The sequence below is a fragment of the Bos mutus genome, chromosome 1, assembly GCF_027580195.1.
Source record: "Bos mutus isolate GX-2022 chromosome 1, NWIPB_WYAK_1.1, whole genome shotgun sequence".
NCBI classification, from domain to species: Eukaryota; Metazoa; Chordata; class Mammalia; order Artiodactyla; family Bovidae; genus Bos; species Bos mutus.
In genome coordinates, this window is record NC_091617.1 from 149,232,369 (window position 1) to 149,245,845 (window position 13,477).

The 13,477-nt window shown below is 44.7% G+C and overlaps 1 long non-coding RNA gene across 1 annotated transcript; it reads right to left on the reverse strand.

Moving 5' to 3' along the window:
• Window positions 1–8,286: 8,286 nt before the first annotated feature.
• On the reverse strand, window positions 8,287–10,970 carry LOC138991848 (uncharacterized). Its single transcript, XR_011467746.1, has 2 exons — window positions 10,864–10,970; window positions 8,287–8,564 (listed from the first exon to the last, which is right to left on the reverse strand). It is a non-coding gene; the product is annotated as an uncharacterized lncRNA (long non-coding RNA).
• Window positions 10,971–13,477: the final 2,507 nt, after the last annotated feature.

Consider the following 13,477-nt stretch of genomic DNA (forward strand, 5'->3'; position numbering starts at 1 on the left):
CTGTCCATGGGAGTCTCCAGGCAAGAATAGTGGAGTGGGTTGCCATTCCCTACTTCAGGGGATCTTCCTGACACAGGGATGGAACCTGTGTCTCCTACATCTCCTGCGTTGGCAAGAGGACTCTTTACTACTGAGTCACCTAAGATGCATAAGAGAGAGTAGGAAAATATAATCTAAATTTGGAGAGATTACTCTCAAAAAACAGTATGGCAAAAGGAAAAATCTTTAAGAAAACATGAACAAATAAAACACACACACATAGAACATCCATTTGGAAGATGAGACAGAACATTTACATCCCAAAGACATAGAGAAACGTAAGTTTCCCCCAGAAAGCCTTTATGTAAAGTCCAAAAAGATATTTTTACTAAGTCAGCTTATAATGTTAGTTAATGTAACTTAACTGCATATGCAATGAAAGAGCCCCCTCAATTTTTAGGGTGAGATTTTCTTTAATTAAACCTCAGGCTATCATCTTAGCCCTTTGCCCCGAAGGCTGCTTGGTCTCTGTGGGGTCCCCTCCACCCAGGCCTGTACTAGCTGGTGGTGAGAGATCAGGGGGGAAGACCTCACTGGCTGTCAGCGCCTAGCCTCAGGGTCACGGGCACAGCAGGTGAGGTGGCTCATCGAGGCATCTCTGTAAAGCTGCTGGATCATCACCCAGGCTTTCAGAGCAGGAAACCCTGCCCCCTGCAGCTCTCTGACTCACCCCGTCTCCAGGTCCTGCTGCAAGTAGGGCAAAGGGTTTCTCTCCAGCCCAGACCTGCCCGGCTCCCAGGCCTGCGGTTTTCATCTCTGCTCCCTCCAGACTCTTCTTTGCTTTTTTGGAAACCATGGTTTAAGGGAAGAGCTCTGACAATGTCTTTGGAGCAAGGATGCCCTCTGCTTCGTGGGAATCAGCTCCTTAGAAGTCGACTGTCAACTCTACCTGAGTTCAGGAGCTTCCCAGTAAGTCGTTGAATGTGAAAGTGATTTTGCCTTGAAACACACCAGCAGTGATAAAGGGTGCCATCAGTCGGTGATCCTTTGTTTACCTGCTGTTTCCTGGGCTCCTTGCCTGTTCTCTTTGTATCTGTATGTGGTGGGGGTGCCTGTTGGTATTTGACTGGTGGGAGGATGCTTTTGGGCTTTGGTGTTGAAAAGACTCTTGAGAATTCCCTGGACCTCAGGGAGATCCAATCAGTCCATCCTAAAGGAAATCAACCCTGAATAATCATTGGAAGGACTGATGCTGAAGCTCCAATACTTTGACCACCTGTTATAAAGAGGCAACTCATGGGAAAAGACCCTGATGCTGGGAAAGATTGAAGGCAGGAGGAGAAGGGGACGACAGAGGACGAGATGGTTGGATGGCATCAATTACTCAATGAGTTTAAGCAAACTCTGGGAGATGGTGAAGGACAGGGAAGCCTGGCATGCTACACTCTATGGGGTCGCAAAGAGTTGGAAATGACTGAGAGAATGAACAACAACAACGAGGCAGGTGTGGAGTCATACTGGGAGGTTTAGGTATTTCTGAGGAGGCAAAGCACTATCCAGTCATGGGGTAGGATGTCCTGTGTGGGTCGTGAGCGCCCCACTACCGGAAGTGTCCAGATTTCCCGGAAGACTCCTGGAATGCGTGATTTGGAATACCCAAGAGGTAGCATGGTGCCTGTATACAGTGCTCAATAAATGCTTGTTGGATGAGTGAGTTTCTGAGCTTGGGTGCCCCCTTTCTGCCCTGATGAATCTCGGAAGAGGGTGAATGTTAGAAAAGACATTGAGGGATTTGTTGGTGAATTCATCAGCCCTGCATCTTCAAAACCAGCCCAGCCAGAGGGTGGCCACCTTTCCTCAAACTCGACTCAGCTGCTCACGTTGAGGACTTCAGATGCTTCATAATCAGGAAGTTCTTAAGGTGCTGTCTTGAGTCCCTTCTCTTTTTCGGCCACACCATGGAGCATGCAGGATCTTAGTTCCCCCACCAGGGATGGAACCCACGGCCCCTGCAGGGTCTCAACCCCGGACCACCAGGGAAGTTCCTCAAGTCCCTCCTGCCACGAGTGAAGTCCACTTTCCTTGGCATGCTCACCAGCACTGAAGATATGATTGTGCCTGTGCCCATATACGTGCGGAAAGTGCTTTCTGACCTGTCCTGTCCTGTCCTGGCTGAAGGAGATCCATCCTTCATGGAATGGAGCACTTGCATGAGGCTACCTCCTTCTGCGCTCGTCCTAGAGCTGAGGTTGGCACACTCTAGTCTGAGGGCCACATCTGGCCTGCTGCCTGGGGCTGGTTTTTTGTGAATGAAATTTTATTACAGCACTGTAAATGTCATACACATTGTCTGTGACTGCTTCATGCTGCAAAGGCAAAGCTGACCACAAGGCCCATGAAAACGAAACTATTTACTTACCTGGCCCTTAGAGGAAAAGTTTGCTGGCCTTTGATCTGCAGCAAAAATATTCAACATAAAGATTGAAAATATGAGCAGATATTGCACTGAATACCCTAAAATGTACGGTCTCAGTAACATCGGCTGTGTGGTCAAAATGGTGAGGATGCAGAGTGATTCCAGCCCTAGGTATGAGCCCCAGAGCACTGAAGTCAAGGACCCAAAAAGTACTTGTACGTGAACGACCAGGGCAGCATTATTCACAATAGCCAAAAGCTGGGGATTACCCAATGTCCACTAGCGGACAAAATGTGACATTTCCACACAATACACTACTATTCAGCGATGGCAAAAGGTGAAGTCCCAATGCATGCTTCAACATGGATGACCCTCAGAAACATTATGCTAATTCAAAGAAGTCAGATGCAAAAGGTCATATATTGGAATTTCATATAATTCCATTTTTATGAACTGTCCAGAATAGGTAAATCCAAAGAGACAGAAACAATTAGTGTTTTCCAGGAGCTGGGGGTATGGGAAAAGGAGGTGACTGCCTAATAGTTGCAGGGTTTCATTTTGGGCTGATGAAAAAGGCCTGGAACTAGAGAGAAGTGATGGTTGTATAACACTGTGAACACATGCCTCCGAATTGTTCACTTTCAAATGGTCAATTTTCTATTGTGTGAATTTCAGCTCAACTGGAAAAACTGATAGGGATGCTAAGCAGTATAATACATCCTAGAGTGGCAACTGCAGCCTCAGAGTCCAGAGTGTGAGAGCCTCCCTTTGTCTGTGATGCGTTTGGGCTTGTGCGTCTGTGACGTTCCTGAGTCCCTTACAAGGCAACACCATGACCATGGTTTTCTCAGGGCAGAGTTCTTTAAGGGAAGCGACCAGAATCTCATTATCCCTCTTCAGAATTTTTCCTTCATGTACATCCCATCAATTGCTGCTTAAATTCCCATTCCAATCTTCATGGTCCTTAACATTTCTTTAGAAACACAGAAGCCACAGTGCATCCATGTTAGATGCGCACACACTTCTGAGAGGTGTAGGTGGGGAGGGAAGGCAGAGAATGAGGTGGAAATGCATTAACAGGAAGGGTCTTGTTGCAAGGTTCTGTAAGGAACAGGATGGGGAATAGGAGAGGCTGAGAACTGTGGCCAGAGAGTGGGTCCCTATGAACAGTTAGCATGAAGACAAGGGAGGGATAATTTGCTGAAGACATGCTTGCTGTGTTACACGGTTTTAGAGGCACCATAACCTGATGCCTATATGTTGCACAGTACACAACCTGAGCAACTGTACATGGTGGTCTTGGGTGACAATCAGTTCACCAGACTGACGAACTTTAACTTTGATGTTCAAGTTGTAGACTTATCTGAGATCATTATCTCATCTAACACTCAAATATTGCATGGGACATACTTATACTGAATAATTACTGTTTATATTACAAATAAATATATTATACATTTATCTGAAATTCAAGTTTAACTGGGTATCCTGCAGTTTTATTTATAAAATTGACAGTTCTGTGTCTAACGCATACTTCAGACACTGGAACTATATGTGCAAGATGCCAAGTCACTGATGTGGGTCTGGAACCCAAGCTGGGCTGACATGTCTGAGTAATGGAAAATAAACCAGTTACAGGAGCTGTTGGAATTCTGGTCTGTGTTAGTTTCCTAGGGCCTTTGTAACTTTGTTTACAAAACAAAGTCTCCCTGGTGGCTCAGACTATAAAGAATCTGCTTGCAATGAGGGAGACCTGGGTTCAGTCTCTGGGTCAGGAAGATCCCCTGGAGAAAGAAATGGCAGCCCACTCCAGTATTCTTGCCTCAAAGACCCCATGGACAGGGGAGCCTGGTGAGCTACAGTCCATGGGGTCCCAAAGAGTCGGACACGACTGAGTGACTAACACTTCCACTTCTTTGTATCAAAGTGCCATGACCTCAGTGGCTTAGAACAACAGATGTTTCTTCTTTCATGGTTCTGGAGGGTTGAAGTCTGAGCTCCCGCTGTCAGAGGGCCAGTGCTCGCTCTGAAGGTGCTGGGGAAGGATCTGTCCAGGTATCTCCCTCAGTTTCTGGGCCCCCAGATGGTCCTCGGCTTGTCACAGCATAGCATCAGCCTTCACGTGGCGTTCTCCTCCATCTCTTCACAGCTTTCCCCCTGTGTGTGTCCAAATTTCCTGACGCCAGTTACATTGGATCAGGGCCCACCCTCGTGAGCTAATTTTAGTGTGGTTACCCCGGTGAAGACCTGATCTCCTGATAAGGTCGCCTTCTGAGGTCCTGGGATGTCTCAGTCTGATTTGTGGTTGTTGTTTAGTTACTCAGATGTGTCTGACTCTTTGCAACCTCGTGGACTGTAGCCCCACCAGGCTCCTCTGTCCATGGGACTTTCTGGGCAAGAATACTGGAGTGAGTTGCCATTTCCCTCTCTAGAGGATGTTCACGGCCCAGGGATCAAACCTGGGTCTCCTGCATTGACAGTCAAATTCTTCAGCACTGAGCCACCAGGGAAGCCCCCTTGGTATCACTGGGTGGCTCTAAAGGAATCCCGTAAACTGAGTGCTTGTATGTTGTGTCTCACTGTCTGGAGGCTGAGAAGTTAAAAACCAAGGTGCCTGATGAGGGTTTGGTTCCTGGTTCACAGACAGTGCCTTCTTGCTGTGTCCCCAGGTGTAGAAGAGGTGGCAGAGCTCTCTGGGGTCCCTTTACAAGGGCACTAACGCCATTCATGAGGGCTCCACCCTCGTGACCTCATCCCCTCCCAGAGGCCCCACCTGCTGATACCATTCCATGAAGGTTAGTGTTTCACGTAAATTTTGGACGGACACAGGCACTCAGTTTAGAGCACAGATGTCAGGATTTCAGCATATCTCTTTTAGGGAACACTGTTCAATTCATAACACAGCCCTAGGTCTGTCCAGGGCCTTTGTTTTCTGAAACTGAGATGGATGGCTTCCATGTGGAGGGCTGGATAGCCCACATGTATCTGGCCTGTGGACAACTGGTCTTAACTAATGACAGTTCAAAGTGTGGCTGAGAGTCACGCCCGTCCAGAGGGGTCAGGTCTTGGGAAGGCCGATCATCAGAGGACAGGCACAGAGGCAGCCAGCCCAGCCATGAGAGAGGGGCGTGTGTCTGCCGGACGTGTGGAAGTTTTCAAGGGAACGGGCAAACGTGCACGCTCACTTCCGCAAAGTAAACATTTCCGGAAACCCTTGCTTCATAGAAAGGGCCCACGAGTTTTGCACAAAATGTTACACAAGCTTTGGAAGTCATGGGTAGAAACTGTTTGCAAAATCCTTTGAGCCTCATACCAAATGTTTGCTTCAGTCTTGAAGCCTGAAACAAACAACCCTGCTGAGTCGAAAATGTGGGCTATGTATAAATAGGTAAGCAACAAGGATATTCTGTATCACAGAGAAAATTATAGCTGTCATCTTATAATAACCTGCCATGGAGTATAATCTGCAAAAATACTGAACCAGTGTGCTACACACCTGCAACTGACAGCACTGCAAATCAGCTGTGAGTGCAGTTCAGTCGCTCAGTCGTGTCCGAACCTGCAGCCCCATGGACTGCAGCACGCCAGGCCTCCCTGTCCATCACCATCTCCCTGAGTTTACTCAAACTCATGTCCATCGAGTTGGTGATGCCATCCAACCATCTCATCCTCTGTCGTCCCCTTCTCCTCCTGCGTTCAATCTTTCCCAGCATCAGGGTCTTTTCCAATGAGTCAGCTCTTCACATCAGGTGGCCAAAGTATTGGAGTTTCAGCCTCAACATCAGTCCTTCCAATGAATATTCAGGACTGATTTCCTTTAGGATGGACTGGTTGGATCTCCTTGCAGTCCAAGGGACTCTCAAGAGTCTGCTCCAACACCACAGTTCAAAAACATCAATTCTTCACTGCTCAGCTTTCTTTAGAGTCCAACTCTCATGTCCATACATGACCACTGGAAAAACTATAGCCTTGACTAGATGGATCTTTTTTGGTAAAGTAATGTCTCTGCTTTTTAATATGCTGTCTAAGTTGGTCATGAGTTTTTTTTTTCCAAGGAGTAAGTGTCTTTTAATTTCATGGCTGCAGTCACAATCTGCAGTCATTTTGGAGCCCCCCAAAATAAAGTCTGCCACTGTTTCCACCGTTTCCCCATCTATTTGGCATGAAGTGATGGGACCAGATGCCATGATCTTAGTTTTCTGAATGCTGAGCTTTAAGCCAACTTTTTCACTCTCTTCTTTCACTTTCATCAAGAGGCTCTTTAGTTCTTCAAATCGACTATAACTAAAAAAAAAAAAATCAGCTAATGAGACATTTTGTTCTTTTTCAGCTGTACTTGTAATAGGGAAGAAACTTTGTATTCTATTGCAAGTTAATCACTAAAGGGATGTTTCCCATAAGCTTAAATTATGCATCATGGTCCATCTCTGGGAGCCCTGCCTCCCAGGTAATGAGCATTATTCTAAATTACCTTTGGTTAGTTTATAGGAAACATCCTGATCAGGCCCACCTCTGAATGGCTGCAGGGAGGAAAAAATTGGCATACCCCTCTGGAGTCTGGTTGGAAATGGGAAATGTTGGGCTTTACTCCCTCCCCTTTCTGTATGAATGAGTTTGAGTAAACTCTGGGAGTTGGTAATGGACAGGGAGGCCTGGTGTGCTGCGGTTCATGGGATCGCAAAGAGTTAGAAACGATTGAGTGACTGAACTGAACTGAGTCTAACTCAGGCAAGATGGTTCTTTGGGGCATGAGCTCACCGTCTTCTCAGCTGTCTGCCTTTCTGTCAACGTTTCTCACTCCAGAGACTCATCACTTGATTTATCAGCCTGTGTATGGCACGCAAGACGAGCTTGGACTTGGTAACAAAGGCAAAGGTATCATTAGGAAAAAAGCCCCAAATGTATCATGTTGGCCAAGAAAAGAATCAGCTGAGGACTCCAGTCATGCTTGTTGCTTTGATCAGAAATAAGGCTGATATCAGCTTAGCTAAGTATTTTGTTGGACAGGCTTAAAGGTCAATTTAAAGGACAAGCCTCTGATACCTGGAACTAGGTATGTTCAGTCAAGGGTCAGCAGGATAATCTTCAAAGGAAGCCCTGGCTAGGCTGACAGAAAACTTGTGGCAGGTATATATGTGGTCCCCGTAGCCCCTTCCTTCTGCTTTCTAGACAGAAGAGATGAGATGACAAGACTATCTTGACAAGCTGATAAGTTTTATGAATTTTCAGAAAACAGAGAATCAGATATAAAACGGTCTTTAAGAATACTTCCAAGAATTATAGCTTTGAAGTTTGGGGAATCCCTTAGATCAGGGCTGCCCAAGAGAAATATAATCTAAGCCTTTTTTTATTGGATCTAAAATTTTCTCATGGCCACATTCAAAAAAAGAAGAAAGAAACAGCAAAATCAGTTTTAATCATATAGCTATTTATATCCAAATATATACAAATATTACCATTGCATCATGTGTGTATGTTAGTCGCTCAGTCATGTCCAACTCTTTGCAACCCCATGGACTGTAACCCTACTGGAATGGGTTGCCATTTTCTTCTCCAGGGGATCTTCCAAACCCAAGGGTCAAACCCAAGTCTCCTGTGTTGCACGAAGTTCTTTATTATTAGATCCACCAGGGAAGATGGCCTGACTTCTTGGCCCAAATCACTTAGCCTCTTGGTGTCTCTATTTTCCCATTGATGACATGGAATTTACGTTCCTGGAGGGTCTCTCCTGAGTTTGGAGGAGGCATTTTGGAGCCACTAGGGGAGAGAAGTACTGTTGCCTGGAAAATCCCATAGACGGAGGAGCCTGGTGGGCTGCAGTCCATGGGGTCATGAAGAGTCGGACACGACTGAGCGACTTCACTTTCACTTTCCACTTTCATGCATTGGAGAAAGAAATGGCAACCGACTCCAGTGTTCTTGCCTGGAGAATCCCATGGACGGAGAAGCCTGGTAGGCTGCAGTCCATGGGGTCGCACAGAGTCGGACACGGCTAAAGCGACTTAGCAGTAGCAGCAGCAGGGGAGAGAAGGGATGAAGTGCAGGCTCTGTGAGGGACACGCATCCAGATGCTACACTAAGATGCTGGAGTGATAATCTCCAAGCCGGGAATTCCAAGAAACCCCCATGTTCAGGTTTTACCAGAAGGTCAAACCATCCTTAGGCAGGACTGAGAAAAAAAGAGGAAAACAAAATTAGACAAAACCACAAAGAAATCCAAGAGGTGATGGAGAAAAAAATCCAGCCCAACCCTCCCAGGGTATAAATGACCCGTAGGAATGGACAAGCCTGCTGATGGCTGTAGACATGTTTCCAGCCCGTCTGGAACTTTTGAGGCTGGTGGGTAATGTGAGCCATGCTCAGATCTCTGTCAGAATCCTTTCATATGATTTTCTTTTGTTAAAACTTTATTTAAAAATGCTTTACAGTATTGTATTGGTTTCTGCCATACATCAACAAGAATCGCCATAGGTATACATATGTCCCCTCCTGAACCTCCCTCCCACTTCCCACCTCATCCCACCCCTCTAGGTTGTCTCAGGGTACCAGAGTAGTCACTTCATAAGATTTTAAAGAAAGATTTCTAGGAAGTCACTGGCTTACAAACTTCTTTTATGCAAACACTCCATAACGAGTTCCTGGCTGTGGGAGGTGGCTCAGGGCAGGGTCTCTGGGGACATGGTTGCTAGTAGAAATATCTCCAGGCAGATTCCACCAGTGGTGCAGGGACCAAAAGCCTGATTTCTCGTGGAGAAAGGCATGCGAAGAGCATGTCAAACCCTCTGCATCATACCTTTCTCCAAAGCTATAAAGGTGAAATGCCCAAGTCATCTCCAGCCAGAAGTTTCTAGAACAGTGATTGTGCTGCGTGCAGTCAGTTGTTCAGCCCTGTCTGACTTTTGCAACCCCACAGACTGTAGCCCACCGAGCTCCTCTGTCCGTGGGATTTCGCAGGCAGGAATACTGGAGTGGGTTGCCATTTCCTCCTCCAGGGCATCTTCTCCATCCAGGGATGGAACCTGTGTCTCCAGTGTCTCCTGCATTGGCAGGGGGATTCTCGACCAGTGCGTCACTGGAGAATGGTGAGCACTTAATAATAACACACCAGGCTCTGTTCCTTTGGGGACAATCCAGGTAGTCACATCTGTGAAATGGCTGTGAAATGACTTTGATGGTGAGGACTTCTGAAAGCACAAATAAATCCTTCATTCCATCACATGCTTGCTGCCTTATTTTAAAAACCAAGTGAATACATTCACCATTTCATGCCAGGTGGAAATTTTAAGTGCTAAGATGCATTGCTGGATGGGATTAGCCCTTCCGAGTTGACTCATTGGAAAATACTCTGATGCTGGGAGGGATTGAGGGCAGGAGGAAAAGGGGACGACGGAGGATGAGATGGCTGGATAGCATCACCGAATCGATGGGCGTGAGTTTGAGCAAACTCGGGAGTTGGTGATGGACAGGGAGGCCTGGCATGCTGCGATTTATGGGGTCGCAAAGAGTCGGACATGACTGAGTGACTGAACTGAACTGACTGAAAGAATGTTTCCCAGACACATGGGTGAAGAGTCAAGAGCATTACTTCAGATGGCTCATCACTCTCTACTCTTCAAAATTAAAATATAAACATTTCTCCTAATTATCAGTTTTACATGCCCATGGTAGAAAGCCAGAAATTAGAGTGTAGACTAAGGAATGAAATTTACTGTAATAATCCCACCAGCCAAGATAATATCTACTGGGGACATTTTGGTCTAAAACATGTTCATTTGAATAGCTTAGATGTTATTGTGTTTACTTTTTTCCTTTTCTGCTTAGTATAGTGAAAGTGTTAGTCACTCAGTTGAGTAGATAATGGCATTTGCCCATGTCACTGAAAATTATTTGCAAGCAAGATTTCAAAACAGTTCATTATAAAATTTTAAAATGTACCAAATTCAATAGCAGTTTATCATCAACTGGAAACACTGACAATTATCAGGATGTGGCTAGTCTTGTTTCTTTTAATCCCACAAATCATCCCACCCCCAGAATTTACTGGAAGCAGTTTCAAGGAATCATATAATTTTATCTCTAAATATTTCAGTATGTAACGGAAAGATGATGAAAAGACAGAGAACTTAAATCATGCCAATAAAACCACAGTACCATTATCTCGTTTAAAAACAAGCACAAATTTTTAGTCAAATTAAAAATATTTTTTTTTAATCATCCAGTCAATGCTTACATTTCCCTGAATGTCTTGAGAGTTTTATTTTGTTTTTAGCATTTTATTTGAATTGGGATCCAAAAACTTTGGTTTGTTTGGATTGGTCCATACATCTCTCTCTCTCATTATTCAGTTATTCTTGTAACTTACTTATTAAAAGAACCAGGACACTCGTCCTGTCCTTTCCTGGAGTCCCGTGTTGCTGGTTACATCCCTGCACTTTTTTCAGTTTTGCCCTGTTCTTTCTTTCTCTTACCTGTTCGTGGTTCTGGCCCCTTCCAGTGAGCCTGCAGGCTATAACATGCTCCCAGGGAGATTCAGGGTCCTGAGAGGAGGTGTCAGCAGGAAATTCCATCCTGCCCATGACTCCTCCCCTGAGGAAACAGGCAGCCTTGAGCTCTGTGGTTCCGTCAGGAGGGACTGAAAACATGGATGCACAAGGGGAAGACCAGAGGCAAGATTCTAGAAAATGTACCAGGTCAGGGTGAGGGGTCTGTGTGTGTGTGTGTGTGTGTGTGTGTGTGTGTCCTGAGTACGCTGTGTGTGTGTCCAGAGTACGCTGTGTGTGGGTACTCTGCCTTACCTCTAAACTGGATTTTGTTGGTTGAGATATAATCAGATTGGTGCTCAAACTTGGAATATTTCTATTATTGATAGAATGTGCCTTGGTGTTGTTGAGTCACTAAGTCATGTCTGACTCTTTGCGACCCATGAACTGCAGCAAGTCAGGCTTCCCTGTCCTTAATTATCTCCTGAGAGATATATATATATATATATATATATATATATATATACATATATACATGGTATCATTCATTCTATTTGCTTACTTATATTGCATTTTCTCATAACTGTAATTCATTTTTTATTGTGGTAAAATATGCCTAACACAAAAGTTATCATTTCTGCCATTTTTCAGTGTACAGCTCAGTGGCATTAAGTATATTCACTTTACTGTACAACCACCACCACCAACCGTGTCCAGAACTTTCACATGTTCTCCAATTAAAGCACATTGAATGCTAATTCCTCTCTGTCCCCTCCCCAGGCCCTAACAACCATTGTTCCTCTTTCTCTGTGGATTTTACACTGTAGGAACTTCATGTAAGTGGAATCACCATTTTTTTTTTTAAATTGTGTGGTGGCTTACTTCACTTAGTGTAGTGTTTTCAAGGTAGCATTGAAATCCTAACATTATTAAGTCTTTTAATCCGTGAACCCAGGATGTCTTTCCATGTATTGGTATCTTCTTTAATTTCCTTCAGCAACATTTTGTTCTTTTTGATTTTATTTTAAATGAAGTCACTAATTTCCTTTCTGGATTGTTCACTGTTAGTGTACAGAAACACATCTGATCTTTGTGTAATAATTTTATATGTGGCAACTTTGCTGAATTCATGGATTAGTTGTCACAGTTTTTCTTTGGTGTAATTTTTAGGGTTTACTATGTATGAAGTCATACATAGGAATAGACAGTAATAGATACTGATAGACAGAGTGCCTGATGAACTATGGATGGAGGTTCGTGACATTGTACAGGAGACAGGGATCAAGACCATCCCCATGGAAAAGAAATGCAAAAAAACAAAACGGTTGTCTGAGGAGGCCTTACAAATAGCTGTGAAAAGAAGAGAAGCAAAAAGCAAAGGAGAAAGGGAAAGATATAAGCATCTGAATGCAGAGTTCCAAAGAATAGCAAGGAGAGATAAGAAAGCCTTCCTCAGCGATCAATGCAAAGAAATAGAGGAAAACAACAGAATGCGAAAGACCAGGGATCTCTTCAAGAAAATTAGAGATACAAAGGGAACATTTCATGCAAAGATGGGCTCGATAAAGGACAGAAATGGTATGGACCTAACAGAAGCAGAAGATATTAAGAAGAGGTGGCAAGACTACACAGAACTGTACAAAAAAGATCTTCATGACCCAGATAATCACAATGGTGTGATCACTCACCTCAAGCCAAACATTCTGGAATGTGAAGTCAAGTGGGCCTTAGAAAGCATCACTATGAACAAAGCTAGTGGAGGTGATGGAATTCCAGTTGAGCTATTTCAAATCCTGAAAGATGATGCTGTTCAAGTACTGCACTCAATATACCAGCAAATTTGGAAAAGGTCAGTTTTCATTCCAATCCCAAAGAAAGGCAATGCTAAAGAATGCTCGAACTACTGCAGAATTGCACTCATCCCACTCCAGTACTCTTGCCTGGAAAATCCCATGGATGGAAGAGCCTGGTAGGCTGTAGTCCATGAGGTCACAAAGAGTCGGACACGACTGAGTGACTTCACTTTCACTTTTCACTTTCATGCATTGGAGAAGGAAATGGCAACCCACTCTAGTATTCTTGCCTGGAGAATCCCAGGGACGGGGGAGCCTGGTGGGCTGCCGGCTATGGGGCTGTACAGAGTCAGACACGACTGAAGTGACTTAGCAGCAGCAGCAGCAGCAGCAGCAGCAGCAGCACATGCTAGTAAAGTAATGCTCAAAATTCTCCAAGCCAAGCTTCAGCAATACGTGAACCGTGAACTTCCAGATGTCCAAGCTGTTTTAGAAAAGGCAGAGAAACCGGAGATCAAATTGCCCACATCCGCTGGATCATCAAAAAAGCCAGAGAGTTCCAGAAAAACATCTATTTCTGCTTTATTGACTATGCCATAGACTTTGACTGTGTGGATCACAATAAACTGTGGAAAATTCTGAAAGAGATGGGAATACCAGACCACCTGACCTGCCTCTTGAGAAACCTATATGCAGGTCAGGAAGCAACAGTTAGAACAGGACATGGAACAACAGACTGGTTCCAAATAGGAAAAGGAGTACGTCAAGGCTGTATATTGTCACCCTGGTTATTTAACTCATATGCAGAG